Source organism: Lactuca sativa, chromosome 1 (assembly GCF_002870075.4).
Source record: "Lactuca sativa cultivar Salinas chromosome 1, Lsat_Salinas_v11, whole genome shotgun sequence".
Taxonomy (NCBI): Eukaryota; Viridiplantae; Streptophyta; class Magnoliopsida; order Asterales; family Asteraceae; genus Lactuca; species Lactuca sativa.
Genome location: NC_056623.2, coordinates 191,672,735 through 191,682,607, shown reverse-complemented (window position 1 = coordinate 191,682,607; position 9,873 = coordinate 191,672,735).

Below are 9,873 nucleotides of genomic sequence, written 5' to 3'. Positions count from 1 at the left end.
ATCATACTAAAATCCAAATAAACTCCTACAAATTTAATTTGAACCAAATTAATTCGCAATTTGGACACACAAATTAGCCATGTATTCGTTGCCTTGTGAACTCCATTCCATATCCTGTACGTTTTTTCCATAATTTTCTCCTCCTTGTGCTTGACCATTATTCTCCCCGAACGCCATAAATAGCTCATCATGAATATTGCATTTCCTTATGAAATTATGGACTACAAAACAAGCAACAACTATGTCTCTTTGCACTAAAAAAGCAAAGGGAGTCATTTGCTTTAGGATTGGGAATCTCACCTTTAAGACACGGTAAGCGCGTTCAATAACATTTCTAAGTTGCGCATTTTCATGATTGAATTTTTCTACTTAATGAAACATTGCATAATGTGCTCCAATGTTCGTGACCAAATTCTCACAAATAATTGGATCAATGATTAACCGTACGTGCCACTTATCTGCACCTTCACCAAAAAGAGCAACAACAGTAGTGTATCTTGGATCAAATATTCCCCATCCTAACTTCTCCAAATTTTCCATGCACGCACCAAATTTGAAGAAACATGCTTTTCCACAAATATCTTAGCAACTGTGGCACTACGAAGCCCCCAATGTTCGATAGAGTTTAGGAATCGATTGTGGCGATGACGTGGTTGTCTGATATGGAAGGGTGTTTCTTCACATGCTCTTGCCATGCTGACTAGAAGGTCAAGTGCATCCTGAAACTTCTCTGATCATGGAAAAGGATTGGGAGAGATTGTGACTGGCTCGTATACCCCTGAGCAGAGGGATGCTGTGACTTGGGAGCAGTTCTCTAAGATGTTTCACATGAGGTATGTTCTTGTAACTTTTTGTTTTAAGGTACTTTCATTATTGACCCTTATATTGAAATTTATTGCATATTGCTCCCTAAGTAAAAGTAAGAGTGCAAAAGGGCCTACAGTGGCATTTTCGTAATTTTGGAGTTAGGGAGTACGCTAAGCATACTAGGGCGCGCCAAACTACGTTGGGCGCACACCTCGTACGCAAGGCATACGTGAGGATCATTTAAACCCTAATTTTAAGAGTGTGGCTCATATTTAAACATCATTATAGCCTCACATCTCATTCTTATTCAACCTCTTTTTTGTGAAATTGACACACCCCCCCCCCATAAGCAAAACCTAAGAGAAAGAGAGCGTTTGAAACCTTTAAAGTGTTTAGAAGTGTTCTTTAAGAAAGAAGAAAGTGGTGAGAAGAACTTGGAGCTTCAAAGCACTTTGGATCTGGGATTTCCTTCTTGTTTGCATCCTCCAGGAGGTATAAAGCTTGCAAATTTACCACTCCATCTTGTAGATCTATACTTTTGTTATTTTAAGATAGTTTTTGATCCTAAAATGGTGATTCTTGAGCATGGCTTGTTCTTGAACCATTAAGTCTTCCTTTCAGACCTTAGGAAGGGTCTTGAGTCATAAAAATAGGGTCTTAATGGTTGGTTTTGATCCATGCATTCTTTAGAAGGTCTTGATGTATTCAGATGTTGAGTTAAGCACTTAATGGACATGCAAATTCATAAACTTGGGAACTTTATGACTCTTGAGGATGATTTACCCTTGGATATGAAAGTTCGATGTACGAACTTAAGGCTTTAAGCTCTTAATGAAGTTTTGAGAAGTATGGGCGTACGCCCAAGGTAACCTGATTACACAACATGAACATGGTCAACTCTCCCATCTGCGGTCAAGATTTGGCTATGCCCCGCGTACATTTAAAGTACGCCCCGCATACGCATTCTATCTCGACGTGGCTGAGTTTACTCGGCTGGGTTGACTTATTAATTTGGACCATTTTGACTTTGACTTTGACCAATATTAACTTAAGGGTATTTTGGGTATTTTGGATTGTGGTTGAGAATTGGTCATTTGGTTGGTTAGGTGACTGCTAGAGTTGAGTTTTGGAGTTGAGACCTCATTAATTTAATTGTTCAGACTGTGAGGTGAGTTTTCCTCACTGTACTTACAGGTTGAAGACACCAAGGCCGACCCATTGGATTGATATCCTTCTATACATTGATATTATGAGTATGTGATAGATTTGTATGATTATATGCTAGTTGCTGATATGTATAGATTGGTAGATCTGTAGGACTACCTATGATTCCTGTCTGCATGATTATATGTCTGTTGCTTATGTTTGTTATCTGCTTTGTGCTAGGTTGAGGTTGTACTAATTTGTGTTGTAGCCAATAAACCCTAGAGCATTCCAAATATGAGTTGAGGGCCAGTTGGCATGCCAGAATCATTCTAAGGGCTTGGGGGCCAAATACGAGTTGAGGGATGGTTAGTATGCCGGACTTATACTAAGGGCCCGAGGGTATTCCAGTCTGATGGCTGAGTGGACCCATTGTATATTGGCTTTCCATGTTGGGGGATTCCATCATGAGGATCACTGGACCCGAAGGTTGACTGGGCTTGGAATATTCCAACCCGATGGTTGATTAGAGGTGACATGTTATTGTATATGTTATTTGTTTGTGTGTTGGTACTTTGGGGGAACTCACTAGGCTTTCGCTTACGGTTTTTAGTTGTTGTTTCAGGTACTTCTGATTATCGCAGGAAGGAGAAGGAGTGACTGTACACATCCTCTGTTTATGGCTTTATGATTTGGGATACTCTGATATGGATCAACAATTTGGAAACAATGATTTTGTAAACATTTTATGACTATCGGTTGTTTTTAATAGTTTAATTTTTTTTTATGATTTTTGAGTTGTTACAAGTTGGTATCAGAGCCTTGGTTTGAGTGAATTAGAGGAATACCCGTGTGAATCCATCCTCAAACAAAGGAAATTAAAAGGTTTTCAAAATGATTTTCAAAATAATCAAGAGAGGATGTGATGTGTACGATCAGCTGGAGCCAGTAAGTAGACCCCAACTTACCACACTGTTATTAGATATTGTGATATGTTAGAACAACATGTTAGCGATAGGCTAGGTATCTATAGGAATCATAAGATAGAATTACCTAATTATATGATGCCTGATAGCCTAGGGTTATCTTTATATGAAATTGACATCAGTACTGTAGTTGCTTAGTGTATGCATCAAAATTGCACATAAATAAGTTTTTATACCCTGAGAATGTTTGATTTAGCCTTATTTCATGTTCCTTGTTTGGTTGTGGGCTTAGCCTAGAATCAAGTATTTGACTGTCTATAGGATCCAATGTTATGTATGATTAGTATACACGAGTGCTGCAGGGTTGGTAGAAATTTCATAGATGAGTTATATGGGGTCAGCCGACTAGTCGAGGGATGTCTATCCATACTCTAGGAAGTGAGAATAGGGTGTATGAGTGTTTTATTAGGGTTATTGTGATGACCTTATGAGACAAATACGGGTAGGTGTGGAGGACATTATGGGCCTGTATGACTGGAAGCACAGGACCCGCACGCGTAGCAGGGAAGTCATAACCCCTAGGGTTTTCTTGGGAATTGGTCTCTATTATATTACATGCATTTATCTGATATCTCCCTTGTTTATTTTCAGTATGGTGGTTATGAGGCGATTTGAGGTAGGATCCGGATCGGGATCGGGACTGGGTACGGGTGCCCATATAGGCCAGCATTGACTGTGGACCAGGTTATGTGGATCATTCAGGAGGAGGTTGTTTCTATCTTCCAGGGTCAAAAACTAGAGTTCTTTGGGTTTATTAAGACCGTTATGATGGAGTTCTTCGATAATCGATATGCTACACTTACTGAGATTGCTGCTGCTGCAGCTACCGTAACTGTTTCTACTGTCGATATTGGCGGTGGGAGAACCTTTCAGTATTGGGACTTCGACAATACGAAGCACCCGGTATTTGATGAAGTTTAGGATCCGATCATAGACATGAGGTGGCTGTCTGACGTTGAGGGATGTTTCTTTACATGCTCTTGCCCAACTCAATAGAAGGTTAACTGCGCTCTGAACCTTCTTCGGTCTGGAGTGAAGGATTGGTGGAGGTTGCTTACTAGTTCTTACACCCCAGAGTAGTGAGATGCAATTTCATGGGAGCAATTCTCTTATATGTTCCGCTCCAGATATGTTCTATTGGTAGAGTGGGAGAGGCTAGCTTAGGAGTAGTTGAATTTGAGGTAGAGGGCCAAGTTGGTGACGAAGATTAGCAAGATATTTATAGAGAGATGTATGTTTTTTCCCGAGTTTGTTGCTTCTGAGAATGATCAAATGACTCACTACTTGAGCATGCTCAAGATGGACATCCTTCAGTTCGTGTCCACACATCATTATGGATCATTGGTGGAGTTGTAGGAAGTCGCTAGGCGGCGTGAGATTCAGATAGAGCTCCAGGCGATGGAGCAGAGGCGGGACCTGGCACAGTCGCATCTTGCTCCAAAGTGGTTCATGATGGTGCTTGCCGATATTCTTTTGGATGCCAAAATTATGGAAGGCAGGGCCACGTTGCGGGGGATTGTCATCAGTAGGCTGCAGTACCCAGCACCAAGATTTGTTATCACTATGACCAGGTTTGCCATGTGAAGGCCAAATGTCCTTTGTTTGGTTCTAGGTCGGCACAGTCTCTAGCACCGAATACTCTAAGGATCACGAATGGGAGCCAGGGCAAGGCGGAGCCCCTGAGGGCTCGAGGTCTCGCTTTTTAGCTCACGACAGAGTTGGCCAGGGCGGCACCAGACATTGTGATTATTATGTTTCTATTTATTATTCCGTTGATTATATTTTATGGTATGCTCATGTTTATGCTCCTAATAGGTACATTTTTAGTGAAATCTTTGCCTGATCATGTGTTATTTGACTCAGGCGGGAATCGGTCCTTTATGTCTCGATCATTTAGTAGGGAGTTTGATATGCATATTAGGGAGTTAAAGTGTCTGTTGCGGGTTTCTATCACCAACGAACACAGGGTGTCTGCATCCAGTGTATTTCAGAATTGTGTTTTGGAGATCTTTGGCGTGCCTTATCCGATTGATTTGATCCTTATCCCCATGGGGGATGTGTGCGTAATAGTAGGGATTAACTGGCTGAGTAGGTTTGGCCCCTTTGTCGATTTCTAGGGATATGGGGTAGTAGTTCGAACTCAAAGTAGGGGAGAACTGGCTATCTATGGAGAGGGGACCCGAATTGGTTTCAGGTTTTGTTCAGCATCCAAGGCTCGGTAGTATATTGAGTGTGGGTATGCAGGTTATTTGGATTATGTGGTTGATACTCGGGTCAAGGATCAGACTTTAGTTTCACAGGTACCAGTTGTCAGGGAGTTTGCCGATGTTTTCCCGGAGGAGTTACCCGGTGTGCCTCCTAAGAGGTAGGTTGAGTTCATGATTGATCTAGTGCCAGGTGCCGCTCTGATTGCCAAGGCGCCGTACCGCTTAGCACCGCCTGAGATGCAGAAGTTGTCCTCTCAGCTTCAGGTGCGGTTAGGCAACCAATTCACCAGACCGATCAATTCACCATGGGGAGCGCCAATACTGTTCATCAAGAAGAATAATGGTTCACACCAGATGTGCACTGATAATCGGGAGCTAAAGAAGTTAACGATGAAGAACCGTGATCCCCTTCTGAGGATTGATGACCTATTTGATCAATTGTAGGGTGCATATTGGTTCTCCAAGATTGATATGAGGTACGTGTATCATCAAGTGAGGGTAAGAGAGGAGGATGTTGAGAAGACCAAATTACAGACTCGTTATGGGCATTACAATTTCATGGTGATGCCATTTGGGCTCACCAATGTGCCTGATGTCTTTATGGATTTGATAAATCGAGTGTGCAAGCCGAGGCTCGACCATCTGTCATTGTATTTATTGATGATATCTTGGTGCATTCCAAGACCATAGAGCAACATGAGTAGCACCTTTGAGAGCTCCTAGGAGTATTGAGGCAAGAACGGCTATATGTCAAGTTCTCAAAGTGTGAGTTTTGGTTACAAGAGGTCCAATTCCCTGGCACCTCGTTAACCAGGATGGGATTGTGGTCGATCCAGCCAAGATCGACGTTGTGAAGCAGTGGGAGGTTCCAAAATCTCCCTCAGAGATTAGGTGTTTCTTGGGTTTGGTAGGATACCATCGAAGATTTAGTCAGGATTTCTCCAAGATTGTGGTACCCCTCCCTCATTTGACGAGGAAGGGAGTGGATTTCAGATGGGGCCCTGAGCAGCAGTCGACATTTTAGACTCTTTGTCGGAGGTTATGTTAGGCCCCAGTATTGACCCTTCCAGAGGGAGTCGAGGATTTTGTTGTATCATGTGAAGCATGCATCACCGGTTTATGAGTGGTCCTTATGCAAAGAGGACGAGTGACTTCTCATGCTTCACGATAGCTAAAGTTGCATGAGACGCAATATCCTACTCATGACCTGGAGTTGGGGGCAGTGGTGTTTTCCCTTAATATTTATAGACATTATCTTTATGGGGTCCGTTTTACTGTTTACACGGATCACAATAGTTTGAGATATCTTATGAATCAGTCGAACCTGAACATGAGGCAGCACAGGCGATTGGACGTGGTCAAGGATTATGACTGCAAGATCCTCTACCATTCGGGTAAAGAGAATGTGGTAGTGGATGCATTGAGCCACAAGTCGGCTAGGTATTCAGTTGGGGAGATGTGTATGAAGATATTCGTTGATTCTCTGCTTTTGGGTTTGATCAGAGACGCTCAGGAAAAGAGAGTTCGGAAGTAGAACTAGAAACATGAGAGGATCAGGGGCGAGATCGACCGGTTTATTACCGATAGTTGGGGGTTGTTAACCCGATGCAGTCGTGTTTGGGTTCTAGTTTCCAGTGGGATTAGGCAGATAGTACTCGAGGATGCTCATAAGTCTCGCTTTTCTATAAACCAGGGAGCCACCAAGATGTATAAGGATCTGAGATTAAGTTACTGGTGACTGTGTATGAAGAAGGAGATATCTTGGTATAATAAGAGGTGCTTGACCTGTAGGATGGTCACGGTCGAGCATCAGAGGCCGCATGGGAAGCTGCAGCCTTATGAGGCTCCCATGTGGAAGTGGAAATAAATCACAATGGATTTTATCACCAAGTTCCCAAAGACGGCCAAGGGTTTTGATGCTAGATGGGTCATCGTGGATCAGCTGCCCAAGAGTGCCCAATTTTTGGCCATCCGGGAGAGCTCTTCGGCCGAAAATTTAGCCGATGTGTATGTCCAGGAGACTGTTCCTTGTCATGGGGTTCCAGTCACCATTGTTTTAGACCGAGTGTTCAGTTCACTTCCTAATTCTGGCAATAGTTCCGCAAGGAACTACGCATGAGACTACATTTTAGTACTACTTATCATCCGCAAACCGACGGTCAGAGTGAGCAGACCATCCAGACCCTTGAGGATATGTTGTGGGCATGTTTCATGGATTTTGGTGGGATTTTTGATTCTTACCTACCTTTGGAGTTCTCCTACAACAACAGTTATCACTCCAGCATTGGTGCCCTACCTTTTGAGCTCTTGTATGGTCGGAGATATCGTACCCTAGTATGGTGGGGAGAGGTTGGTCATAGGGTCATGGGAAGGACCAAAGTATTCCTTTAGACCATGGAGCTTGTTTACCAGACTAGGGAGACACTGCAGACCTCTCGGAATCGGCAGAAGAGCTACGGCGATCGACACCAATCAGATTTGGAGTTTCAGGTCGGCGATATTGTGATCCTAAAGGTCTTGCGCTGGACGGGTGTGATATACTTTAAGAAGAGGGGGAAATTAGGTCCCCGATATATTGTACCTTTCTGTGTGATCACCAGGGTAGGCATGGTGGCTTACCGGTTGGATTTTCCTAGTGACCTATGTCAGATCCACAACACTTTCCATGTCCCTCAGTCGCGGAAGTGTGTTTTGGACAACGAGGTAGTGATTCCTTTGGATGATATTAAGATCGATGAGTGTCTGAATTATATTGAGAGATGGGTGGCTCTTTTGGAAAGAAAGATGAAGGTTCTACGTATCAAGGATATACCTTTGGTAAAGGTTTAGTGGCAGCATCGGAGAGACTCCGAGTGGACTTGGGAGCCGGAGGCTGAGATAAGGGAGGTTTACCCCCGAGTTATTCAATGCGGCAGACTTCGAGGATGAAGTCTATGTCAAGTGTGGGAGAGTTGTAACATCTTGTTTTGAGGTACCTTCATTGTTGACCCTTATTTTGATATTTGTTGCATGTTGGTCCCTAAGTAAAAGAAAGAATGCAAAAGGGCCCATAGTGACATTTTGGTAATTTCGTACTTTGGAAATACGCTGAGCATACATGTGTACGCTAAGCATACTAGTGAGTGCCTTAGTATGCCGGGCGTATACCTTGTATGAAGGGCGTACATGAGGATCATGCAAACCCTAATTTTAAGGGTTTGGCTCATACTTAAACATTATTATGGCGTCACATCTCATTCTTATTCATTCTCTTTCTATGAAATTGACCCCCCAAGTAAACCCTAAGAGAACGAGAGCATTTTGGAGCCTTTAGAGTGTTTAAAAGTGTTCTTGAAGATAGAAGAAGGTGGTGAGAAGAACTTGGAGCTTGAAACCACCTTGGATATGGTATTTCCCTCTTGTTTACAACCTATAGGTGGTATAAAGCTGGCAACTTTACCACTCCATCTTGTAGATCTAGATTTTTCTTATTTTAAGACACTTTTTGGTCCAAAAATGGTGATTCTTGAGCATGGCCTATTCTTGACCCATTAAGTCGTCTTTTCAAAACTTAGGAATGGTCTTAAGTCATAAAATGGGGTCTTAATGGTTGGTTTTGATCCAGGCATTCTTTAGAAGGTCTTGATGTATTAAGATGTTGAGTTAAGCACTTAGTGGACATGCAAAGTCATAAAGTTGGAAACTTTATGACTCTTGAGGATGATTTAGCCTTGGATTTTAAAAGCTAAAATTAAGAGCTTAAGGAATTAAGATCTTAATGAAATTTTGAGAAGTTTAGGCATATGCCCTGCGTATCCAGAATACGTAGCGTATATGTGGTCAATTGTCCCGTCTACGGTCACGATTTGGGTACACCCCACATTCCTTTTGAGTACGCCTTATGTGTGCTTTTTGTCTCGACTCGACTGACTTGACTCAATTGACTTATTGATTTGGACCAGTTTGACTTTGACTTTGACCAAGTGTGACTTAAGGTTATTTTGGATTATGATTGAGAATTTGTTATTTGGTTGATTAGGTGATGGTTAGAGCTGAGATTCGGAGTCGAGGCCTCATCAGTTATTGTTCAGACTGTGAGGTGATATTTCCTCACTGTACTTACGGGTCGAAGGCACAAAGGTTGGCCCATTGGATTGATATCCTACTATACATTGATATGTTGAGTATGGGATAGATCTACATGATTATATGCTAGTTGCTCATATGCATGGACTGGTAGATCTGTAGGACTACCTGTGATTTCTGTTTGTATAATTATCTATCTATTTCTTATGTTTGTTATTTGTTATATGTCGGCATATTATGTTGGTTGAGGTTGTACTACTTTGTGTTGTAGCCAACAAACCCGGGAGCATTCCAGATATGAGATGAGGGTCGGATGGCATGCTAGACTCACACTGAGGGCTCAGGGGTATTTCAGATACGAGCCGAGGGCCGGTTGGCATGCCAGACTTGTGAATTTGTGCCTGAAGGTATTCCAATTTGATGACTGAGTGGACCCATTGTATATTGGCATTCCAACTGGGGGTATTCCATCCCGAGGATGACTGGACCCAGAGATTGACTGGGCCTTGGGTATTCCAACCCGATGGTTTATTAGACCTAACATGTTGTTGTATATGTTATCTATTTTTTGTTGGTACTTTGGGGGAACTCACTGAGCTTTGCCATACGGTTTTTAGTAGTTGTTTCAGATACTTCTGATCATCGTGGGAAGGTGAAGGCATGAC